General features: G+C 36.4%; 1 protein-coding gene across 1 annotated transcript in view; it reads left to right on the forward strand.

Annotated features, from left to right (window-relative positions):
• The first annotated feature begins 5930 nt into the window (after positions 1 to 5930).
• eya2 (EYA transcriptional coactivator and phosphatase 2) overlaps positions 5931 to 12183 on the forward strand; it is a 63265-nt gene continuing 57012 nt past the window's right edge. The window contains exon 1 of the mRNA XM_052131139.1: positions 5931 to 6198. The gene's annotated coding sequence lies outside the window, so the exon portion shown is untranslated. The remainder of the gene's footprint in view (positions 6199 to 12183) is intronic.

Raw genomic sequence — 12183 nt, forward strand, 5'->3', positions numbered from 1 at the left:
TATTTTATTTGTTTATTCTATAAATAAATAGATTATAAATACTATAAATACATACATTATATTGCATTTTTTTAATTATATATTTATAATAGAATATTTTTCTATTATTTGATATATATACATTTTTTCTACATACATGTGTGTAAATAGATAGTTGACTTTAAATATTTTGTGACATGCTATACTCAATCTAAAACTAATTTAAACAGCATTTTGCTTATTATTTTATAATTAGTATGCAACTTTAATAAACTCTTATGAATTAAGTGTCAATATGGGATATATATATTTATCCCATTTATTTATTCCATTTTTTCCCAAATGGGAATTTTTTTAAGCATGTGTATATATATATATATACATACTTAAAAAAATTCATTTGTCACAGCTCAGAACCATTTAAAATGAACTAGTACAAAAAGGTGATTAAAATGGTCATAACATCAATTTTTATGTAACATTTTGATGCTTCTAAAAAATTTAAAAATCATATTATGTGTCAACTGCCCGAATGTGTATGTGCGAACTGTATATATAATGTTATAAATGCGTTGCCAATGTAAAGCTTTTTAGCATGCCACTAAGATACTTCAATCTGAATTTGAATCCAGAGGTCAAACAGCAAGTGAGGACAGACTTTTGACACTGATAAAGGTTTTGATTTTCATCAAATCTTCAGTTTTGTGTCACTAGTGTCTATTCAATATCTGTTGTTTACGCCCTTGTTTTGGCGATGCTTCTGAACTCCAGCAGCACTCATTCCAGAATGCTATTTATCATTTTAGTCGACAAGACGAGACTGAATATGTGTTCATGGGATAATAGCACTGTGTTTGTATCAAATAGCTTCCTGCAAGGCACTTTTGTATCAGTTCATTTTTGAAAGCACATTGTTGGAAATGTTTCATAATTTGTCTTTCAGCTGAAGCACAGGAAGATCTGTACACACCTTCCACTCAGATTTCTGGCCATTATTTTTAAGAGTGTAGACACGACATTGGAAGTCAACTGGATAGGATTGCCGTGATGGTGATTTTAAGGACTTCTGTTGTTGAGGTATGTATTGATGTACCCCTGCTGGGTCAGCGAGGTCTCCATAGCTATCGCTTCTATCTCAACTTCATCGGCTGCAACATCTGTTGTAATTTCGGTCAAATTAAACTTTTATTACCTGATCATTAAAGTCCCGAAATGGAAAAAACAGATGTCCGCGCTGTTCTTACGACCACTGTGTTTTATGGCGTTGGTGAAAATTGAACCAAAGGGAGGCCCCCCTATCCACCCCATTATAAAATTGAAGTGGAAATGATTTCCACATTCCAGGAACAAGAGGGGCACTGAGAGAGGAGGAACTAGTGTGCGAGGGGTTAGAAGAACACTGAAATACACGCTAAACTACTGACAGTTTATTGGCGGACAAGAATGGTCTGCTGTGAAGGGCTGTACTGTGTTTATTGGTGCGGCTCAGAGACTCAGGTACATTACAGGAGTTGAACTTTATGAGGTTTAGTACAGTTATGGTGCTAAGATTGCTGTCAGGATTCTAGTGTGTTGTGGGTGGTTGCCAGGGCATTGCTATGCAGTTGCTACAGTGTTCTGCGTGGTTTTTAGAACCCATTTGATATACTTTTGATAGGATGTTGTGGGTGGTTGTTTGAACGCTGCCATTTGATTGCAAAGATTTCCTGAGTGTTGTTATCATGTTGCAGTATGGTTTCCAGGGTGTTGGAGGTGGTTGCCAATGCATTGTTATACAGTTGCAAAGGTGTTTCTAATGTTTTAAGCGCATTGCTATGGTGTTATAGGGTTGCCAGAGCATTGTTATGCTGTTGCTACAGTGTTTTTCTGCATTTTTTGTTAGCATGTTTATATGCATTTAATATGGTGTTGTGGGTAATTGCTGGGATGTTGCTATGTGATTGCAATGCTTTCCTGAGTGGTTTTTATCATGTTGCAGTTTGGTAGCTAGGGTGTTGTGGGTGGTTACCAGGGCATTGTTATACAGTTGCGGAGGTGTTCTGAGTTGTTTTAAATGTGTTGCTATGTGGTTGCTAGGATGCTGTGAGTAATTATCAGGCCATTGTTATGCAGTTGCTAAGGTGTTGTCGGTGGTCGCTATATGTTTGCTAAAGCATTTCTAATGTTTTTAAGTGCAATGCTAGGGTATTGTGGTGGTTGCCAGAGTGTTGCTATGCTGTTGTTTTTTTTGTTAGCATGTTGATATGCATTTAATATGGTGTTGTGGTGGTTGTTGGGATGTTGCTATGTGACTGAAATGGATTCCTGTGTGGTTTTTATCGTGTTGGGGTTTGGTTGCTAGGGTGTTGTGGGTGGTTGCCAGGGCATTGCTATGCGGTTCCTACAGTGTTCTGGGTGTTTTTTAATATGTTGCTATGTGGTTACTTGGGCATTGTGGGTGATTGCCAGGGCATTGCTTTTGGTTGCAAAGGCATCCTAAGTGGGTTTTAATGAACTGCAGTGCTGTTGCTAGGGTGTTCTGTGTGGTTGTTAGGTGCTGGCTTACTGACCAAAGTTATATCTCTTCAATTCTGATTAATTATATTTCTGGTCTATAGATTCTCAATAATTGAAATAATGTTCAAATAAATGGCAAATTATGAGCAATACTAATACTTGCCTTAGCAAACATTCCTAAATATAATCACTGCTGCCCACTAAGGATTTTAATATTAGTATTGGCATCAGCTGAACGCAGACTTGAAAATAAATGAATTTAATCTCTATTGGGGGATATTTACATGATGTTTTGGAAATGGGTTCTAGCTCTTTGCTTATGAGGGATGTTAGACAGAACTGAACTGGTAAATTGTGGGAAAACGCTCCCTAATGTCGTGCTGTTCACAGCGTGTTCGACCGGCTCAACAAAACGCCAAGAGAGAAATAAAGATATAGACAATGGCTGCTTTCATTTTCTTCCATAGCCTCACATTCCACCAAAATATCGCCCACCCTCCTTGCAAAAAAAAAAAAAATGAATCATGAGCAGACAAATTCGTGTCTGGGTTGCGTTACTAAACTACAGTCATAGGTAAAGTTACAGGATTTGTCCTCGTCCGTGCTCTCACTCGCTTTTATTCGTACTCTTTCTAGCTTGTTTCGCCCTCCACATTGTTGCCATCACTGGAAATAAATCAAATCAACTCGCCTATCAGGCACACATCTGAAACACTTCTTATTGTAACCATATGACGTCCTTGTTGTAATACTTCTTTAAACATGAATAAAGTCTGAACTTGATTTGACCTTCAGATAAAGTGGTTAGTAAAGGTAAAATGTGTTGAAATCTACCATCTATCAAATGATAAAGGTGATTTCTGTCTCTGATTTGAAGTAATAGAGGAGATCTGTGCTATTAGAGCCCATTTATTCTGCAGAGAATATTTCACACAGTAGTTATATTTTCAAAAGTCAATTTCTGTATTAAACAGTTGCGAAGATAATGATTGTTTTCCAACAGGTTTCCTGAAAAATGTCTAAGTCTGTAGTTTGTTTGGCCAATAATTAGTAAATCACATGTGACAACTTGCCCTTATAAAATGTGATAACTTACTTTATACTGCGATATAACATCTGTGACAACTTGCCCCTGTCCTCCATACGAGTATGTTCAGAAGCTCCATTCACAGTTTAGTTTTTTAAGACCTTTAGTGAGAATAATTGTTACATATTTAACATTGTTAACACGATAATATCAACGAGGCTTAAAGGGATATTTCATCTAAAGTTGAAAATGCTCTCATCATCCCAGATGTGAATGACTTTCTTTCTTCTGCTGAATACAAAGATTTTTAGAAGAATATTTCAGCTCTGTAGGTTCACACAATGCAAGTGAATGGTGGCCAGAACTTTGAAGATCAAAAAAAGCACATAAAGGCAGCATAAAAGTAATCCATACAACTCCAGTGGTTAAATCCATATGAAATGATAGGTGTGGGTGAGAAACAGGTCAATGCGAATCCCCAAACACATTAGAATGTGGAAATGAAAGTGTAAGTGTAGATTTATAGTAAAAAAAAAAAAAGGATTTAAATATTTATGTTTTTTTCACCCACACCTATCATATTGCTTCTGAAGACATGGATTAAACCACTGGAGTTATATGGGTTACTTTTATGCTGCCTTTATATGTTTTTGGACCTTCAAAGTTCATGATGGTCAATAAATGATGAGATTATTTTCATTTATGTGTGAACTATCCCTTTAAAAGGCAGTTTGAAATGTTCACATAGTTCTCTTATCAGATTGTTTACTAGCCATAGTCAAAAATGTACTCCACAGATCTACTGTGTGTGTACTAGGAAACAAACTTGTATGACCTGAATATTTCATCCTTTCCCATAATGTTTACTCAACATAATGGCAACAGGAACATCCAGTATACAAGTGCTTGATGCATTTTAAACCTACCTACCTACCTACCTACCTACCTGCCTGTCTGTCTGTCTGTCTGTCTGTCTGTCTGTCTGCAGTATCTATCTATCTATCTATCTATCTATCTATCTATCTATCTATCTATCTATCTTCATCTATCTATCTACTCTATCATCATCATCATCTATCTATCTATCTATCTATCTATCTATCTATCTATCTATCTATCTATCTGTCTGTCTGTCTGTCTGTCTGTCTGCAGTATCTATCTATCTGTCTGTCTGTCTGCAGTATCTATCTATCTATCTATCTATCTATCTATCTATCTATCTATCTATCTATCTATCTATCTATCTATCTATCTATCTATCTAATCTATTTATCTATCTGTAGTATCTGTCTGTCTGTCTGTCTGCAGTATCTATCTGTCTGTCTGTCTGCAGTATCTATCTATCTGTAGTATCTGTCTATCTATCTATCTGTCTGTCTGTCTGTCTGTCTGTAGTATCTATCTGTCTTTCTGTCTATCTAATCTATTTATCTATCTGTAGTATCTGTCTGTCTGTCTGTCTGCAGTATCTATCTGTCTGTCTGTCTGTCTGTCTGTCTGCAGTATCTATCTATCTATCTATCTATCTATCTATCTATCTATAGTATCTGTCTATCTATCTAATGTCTGTCTGTCTATATATATATGTGTGTGTGTGTGTGTGCGCGTGTGTCTGTGTGTGTGTGTGTATGTATATATATATATATACTACAGACAGATAGACAGACAGATAGATAGATAGATACTGCAGACAGATAGATAGACAGATAGATAGATAGATAGATAGATAGATAGATAGATAGATAGATAGATAGATAGATAGATACTACAGACAGACAGACAGATAGATAGATACTACAGACAGACAGACAGACATATATATATATATATATATATATATATATATATATATATAATATATATATATATATATATTTAATTATTATTTATTTTTATTTATTTATTTTTTAATTGATGAAATTCCAAAAATCCCTCAAAGCAAACACACACACACACACACACACACACACACACACACACACACACACACACACACATGTTGTGTTTCCATGTTTTATGGGGACGTTCCATAGACATAATGGTTTTTATACTGTACAAACTTTATATTCTATCCCCTAAACCTAACCCTACCCCTAAACCTAACCCTCACAGAAAACTTTCTGCATTTTTACCTTTTCAAAAAACATAATTTAGTATGATTTATAAGCTGTTTTCCTCATGGGGACCGACAAAATGTCCCCACAAGGTCAAAAATTTCGGGTTTTACTATCCTTATGGGGACATTTGGTCCCCACAAAGTGATAAATACACGCTCACACACACACACACACACACACACACACACACACACACACTGTAGGGATGGACCCATTGTGGTGCAGCTCGACACGCGCGTGAGGAGGAGGAGGCAGCTCAGGTCGCTCATTTATTTCACGTTTCTTCACATTAGTGCGCACTTTAGCACACACGCAGGGAGCGAGAACACAAACGCTACAGCTGACAGTGAATGTAACCGCGCGCTAAAAGCGGGCTACTTTTACATTTTAAAACTAAAGTTTGAAATTTAACGGTCGCGTCGGAATGCGTCATTACTGTATCTGTGTGTCGGCGCTTTGATCAACAGTGAAATTAACGGCTTACTTCTCGATTTAACATCATCACAGAGGATGGAGCGGCAACTTTCCTGAACAGAAACCCGATTTATTTTTTATTTGTGTTGCTTTTCTTCAGATATGGTAAGTGCAAACTTGTTTCAGTCTCTGTGGCGTGAAGGCTAATAGATGTTATATATGAGAAAATAAAAAAAGTTATTTTTTCCGATCTTTATATGATATTACAGGCTATATCTCGTATATGTTTATATTTATATATCAAGGACTCATCTGTGCGGTCTGCCAAATTATTTGGTATTAATAAACATGTAAATATTTAAGGAATAAAGAGCATGTTTAAAGGTGCATGCCTTCCAAACGTAGACGATCAGACCAAATAATACAATATTAAAAATGGTCTTCTAAGAACAAAGAATACTAATTTAACTTTGGCATAATAATTCGTATTTTAGACAGATTGCAGAACACTTTATGCAATTTCTACATTTAAAAGTACAAAACTACAATTTAATTTGAATTCATGGTGCATTTTTAAGTAGCAAGATTCGTGGCAAAAACCCCAAATGTGTCACTGATGTCACTGATTTTAAAATTAAAGGTTCTGCACAATATTTATAATATCTCAAGGGTTGTTTGGAGATTCATTTTTTTTAATTGATGTCACATTTTAGGTTCTTAAGAGCTGTGAAGTGATTTCTGGGTTCTTTAAAGCGGCAATACATAGATGGTTTCTAAAAAATAATAATAATAATAATAATTTGCAAATTATTGGAAAAAAAAAGTTCATTTGAAGTTATATTTTTAAGAGTTTGTATAGACTATTACCTCCACTGACAAAATAATACAAAATAAAAAATGCTTTGTGAGCTAAAGAATAGGCGACTAATCTTAAAAAGCCATTTTATGTATATTTTAGACAGATTTAACAAAACACTCAAGATACTGCAATGTGATTATACTACAATTACATTTGATTGATTGACTGATTTGCATTTCATTCAGATGATCATAAAGAAGGTGTCGGTGTAACTTTACTGAATTTATTCTTTCCTGAAAACCTCTCATTGTGTGTCTGTAAGATTCTCGGGTTAGATAGTAAAACATATAAAAAGTGACAATTAATATTATCTCAATACGCACAACACAGTGACATCATACAATTAATTGGGAAATGATGTTGTGAAAAATTGAGCAGATTTTCTGATTTTCAAAATATGCAGAAAGGTTGTTATTTGATGGGGAAATGGACATATTTAATTATTATTATTATTATTATTATTTTAATTCACACTTATTATGCTAATTTGCTCAGTCTGACTTAACAAGTATGCCTCCTTAAATGTTCTTAAATGATATTAGGAGTTCTATTTAGAATCATATTTCCATTAAGAATTGATTCAATCATTGAAAAATGTTTCTTTTAGTTTAAGGTTCTTAACTCCTTTGGTTCTTTAGGAAAAACGTTATTTAGCACCAAAAGTGTTCTTCTAATCTGGTGCGTTTTAGAAATCATTTTGAGTTTAGAAAGACCCAGAATGAACCACACATTCCTAATTCATTGCATTTACACATTATTGCTTTTATTTATAGTTGTGGATGTTTGTGCAAATATATGTATTCACGTGAACAGCTTTTTAGTTTTTTGTTTTCTGGCTGTTTGAAACAAATCGATGCAGTGTTTCACAAGCTAGGCAATTACTCTGAAATCACTGAGGCGAAATCAGGAAGCTAATAAGGTAATTTTAGGGTGCTTGCTAAGCATTTTTCGAAGAGAAGCATTCATCCTCTCACAACCCCCATCTCAATGCGTTCACTGCTTTACTTCACAAGATCTCGGGTCACCGTTCCCGTACTAACCATCCACTTCCACAACACTTCAGTTTAGAGATCACGAATTCGACATTGACATGCGGATGTTGTTTAGATCCTAAACTCCAGTGCAATATTTCTACCACTATCATGACATTTTTGACACTAAAAATCAAACAACGTGCTTTTTAAGACCGATACGATTACTTATAAGTGTCTGGAAACTGATATGCATAACTGATTTTTAATTATTGTTTTATTTCTGTCTTTAAATGCATTAATATCTACATTCGTCACTAATCTGAAAGTAGTTAGCCTGCTTGTTGAGATTAACAAAGTGCATAGTCACCAAAACATTTATTTAACCTACTTTGTTGGCACTAGAGCTTGTCTAGGGCACCTAAAACTGAGTAAGTTCGTCTTTGTTTTCTATATATTTATTAGTAAACCCGATAATAAGCATTTTATTATTCTCGATTTCTAATTGACTCTTCATTTTGGCAAGTCGACACTCAACGCTGATAAACTTCATAGTATTTCTAATATACTTTATGCATTATAGAATACCTGGTTTTGCATATTATGCAACTGTATTTGCCTTAGGTATCTTTAAAAGCTTCTAAAGCTAACCTAAAAATCCTCAACTCTGATTCGGATTCTTTGTACCTACATACATATCATTGGAAACATGTTAGAAGCACCCCAAAGGTCATGTGCACAGAGGCGAGTTTGAATTAACGCTCTCGTTTGCTGTCTGTCCTAACATCAGGTCCCATTTTGAGCCTGTTCTTCCTTTCCTTAGACCCGTCTTGCCGACATGGTTCTGATTACTAACCCTAATAAATTGTGAATAAGCTGCAGAATGGAGCTAAAAGAAAGGGTTGAGTTCCCCATCCTGAGCAGCCCAAACGCCCCCTCCTAAGAAAACATGAATTAATTCCTAAAGTCCTCTGAAGCCAAAGGTTTGTGGAATGATAAATATTTTCATAGGAAGCACGGCTCTTCCTGAGTTTATCGGCGCTCGTTTCATTACGGGCCGGCCAGCGTTAACCCCCCGGTTTTAGGGTGAAGCTGAAGGCCTTGAACTCGGGTTCTGCTTTGAATAGTCAACCGATCCTCTGCTTCCAGATTGCAGATGGAAGATAACCTTGGTCGTAATGTGCTAAATATTTAGCCAGTGCCCATAGAGGTATTCCCAAAGTCTCGGGAGGCTCACGCAAGTGAATGTGATCGGAAGCGCAAAGCCGTTTTTGCCACATCATCGTGCAGTCGTGACTGTGGTTTCCAGTCCAAAACCTTGGACTTCTGAAGTTTTCTTTGAAAAAAAGGGGTTAAAGTTTTTTTTAATTAATATATTATTTATTTAGTGATTTAAAAATACCCCTACCCCTAAGTATAACATTTTGACAGGTAACTCACCCTGCGTAAAGATAACGTTTTTTTGCCTTTTATTGATAAAATGGGTGAAAAATAACATAGACTTACAGTAGATTAAAGGAGGGACACAAGACATATCTAGAGACCAGAATATTGAGAAGAAGAGTGACATAAATGCCCAAAATCTGGGAGCAAAAAATTCCCCTGTGATGAATTCTTATAGTCTTAGTTATACATAATGAGCTTCCAAACGCAAGTTTGTGAGGGGCTTGTTTATCTTGGCCTGCCAATCATATATCTAGGATATATACTCCTGAGTCCCGAGCATGACTGATGTGCGCATTTTCCATTTCCCTTTTTGATTTGTAACTAGTAGCACCTAATAAACAACAAAAAATCATGTTTCATGTTATTCATATTTTTGAGACGTTACAGACATTACACCAGAGTAATGATCAGCATCATCCAATCACTGTCAGCCATGTTCAAATAAAGTGATCCATTATAAATGGTGAATCTATGTACTGATGATCATTGTCCCATGTGTGTCAAACATGTTGAGTGATCCAAAAATCTGATTTTAGGACTGCATAGAGTGCTATAGTATGCACCCTTGCTCACTATTTAGTGAATGACTTAACCTCCAGTGTGCTGTCTGTATGCACTGATCTCAGAACAGTTATAGGAGAGCTATAGGATGCTCCCTTGCTCCCTATTTAGTGCATTACTTAACCTCCAGTGTGCTGTCTGTCTGCACTGGTCTCAGAACAGTTATAGAGAGCTATAGGATGCACCCTTGCTCACTATTAGTGAATGACTTAACCTCCAGTGTGCTGTCTGTATGCACTGATCTCAGAACAGTTATAGGAGAGCTATAGGATGCTCCCTTGCTCCCTCTTTAGTGAATGACTTAACCTCCAGTGTGCTGTCTGTCTGCACTGGTCTCAGAACAGTTATAGGAGTGCTATAGGATGCTCCCTTGCTCCCTATTTAGTGAATGACTTAACCTCCAGTGTGCTGTCTGTCTGCACTGGTCTCAGAACAGTTATAGGAGAGCTATAGGATGCACCCTTGCTCACTATTTAGTGAATGACTTAACCTCCAGTGTGCTGTCTGTTTGCACTGGTCTCAGAACAGTTTGAAATGCACCTTATTTTCATCCTAACTCCATATAAAGCCTCAGAAAGACACATTTTTCAGCTTTTGGAATAAGCAATTGATTCTCAATTTGATATTGCACAGTAAATATAGGATTTCTAAGGAAAAATGTGCTGAAGTACACGTTAGTGTACACTGTGTTTATCAACCTGGTGATTCGTGATAAATCGCTCAAATTAAAAAAATGGCATATCGGATGAAACTAGAGACTCTAAACTTTTGACTCAAACAGGTTGTAAAAACGTACTAAGATTTCTTACCAGATGTAGTTTTGTTGGTGTTTCTGCTCCGCCGTGATCAGCGCCATGTTGTTTTGTCCATAGGTCAATAGTTTAACCCTTTACTGACAGCACAGAGTCTCCTGAACTCAGATCAGTTGATTTAAATTAAATTAAATTATGCATTGTGCATAGGAGAGATGGCTGCTTCCCTCCCAGCAGTTACAATTCTTCCAACATCCCTCCACCTCCCAATCTCCACCTTTAAATCTCATAACGCCTATACACATCACGCCAAATCCGTTTACCTTAATCCGCTTCAGGACTATATGAACCAGTGAACTTGTGAATTATCTCAAAGTTGATGTTGATTTAATTTTAAGGGTAATAGTTTATAAATTCTCAATCTTGAGAATTTGTATCAATGAACGGATTAAATTGAAGTGTTTAATATAAACAAATTACATACTGTTTTTATGATATGGTTAGAAACAAAATTTCCCTCATAAAGGTTAAATACATTTCTGACACTGCTTCAGACTAGAGGTTGACCAATATCGGTTTTACCAATTAATCGGTGCCGATAGTTGCTTTTTGTAACTATTGTTTATCGGAATAAAACAACCGTGATCGTCGCCGATAGTTTCGTTTTTTTCTGACATTTTCCTCTGTGGCCAAAACCCTTCACCCTTGTATATATATTTAGACTATATAAAGCTTAATATGTTGAATATTTTCATATAGACATTGTTGAACGTTTATTTATGTAACCTTTATTGATTGTTGATTTTGACTGACAGTGTTGCTAGAGAAAAGGAAGAAAGTATTTTATAATACGGACAATTGGGAAGTAAACTCTGTTGAGTTATTATTGTAAAGCATTTTCGATGATTGTAAGAGTGCATGTTTTGCTTGATTCCCAGTGTCTATTTGGCTTGTTTATAGTTAAAATACCCATGTTATGCACAAAATATTCATTTTCTTTTTCCTGGTTATTATTGGGATTTTGGTTGCATAATAAACCTGGATCTGGGATTTTTCTCATTTTGGACTCTTGTAGCCTCTGCGTCAGCGGCCATGATAGTAAGGAAAGACTAAGAAAATATTTTAACATTCAAGAAATCTTAAAAACTATCGGCCCATGCTCAGCCCCAAAGTCCGTCGACCCACCGGGAAAATGCCCGGTATGCCAGATTACCAGTCCAGCCCTGGCCACACAAAAGGTTCGCTGTCCTTTTCTGTATATCGCGGCACTGTTTTGTGGTCTGTTCTGCATAATGCGGCGGCTCATTTGAACTTATCTGGGCAGTCTTGCCGCCGACACACCGGGCCGCTTGGTTCTCCCGATGGCCAGTCCGCCCCTGATCGGCACCCAAAGTGTGTCGGCCCACCGGGAAAATGCCCGGTATGCCAGATTACCAGTCCAGCCCTGGCCACACTAATATGTTTCCCTTGGATATTTTGCAATGTTTACGCCTCTCATCCACACTCAACAAAGACTTTTGAAAACGCTCTCCATGATCACATACTTTGGAAAACCAAGATG

Source organism: Xyrauchen texanus, chromosome 7 (genome assembly GCF_025860055.1).
Source record: "Xyrauchen texanus isolate HMW12.3.18 chromosome 7, RBS_HiC_50CHRs, whole genome shotgun sequence".
NCBI lineage: Eukaryota > Metazoa > Chordata > Actinopteri > Cypriniformes > Catostomidae > Xyrauchen > Xyrauchen texanus.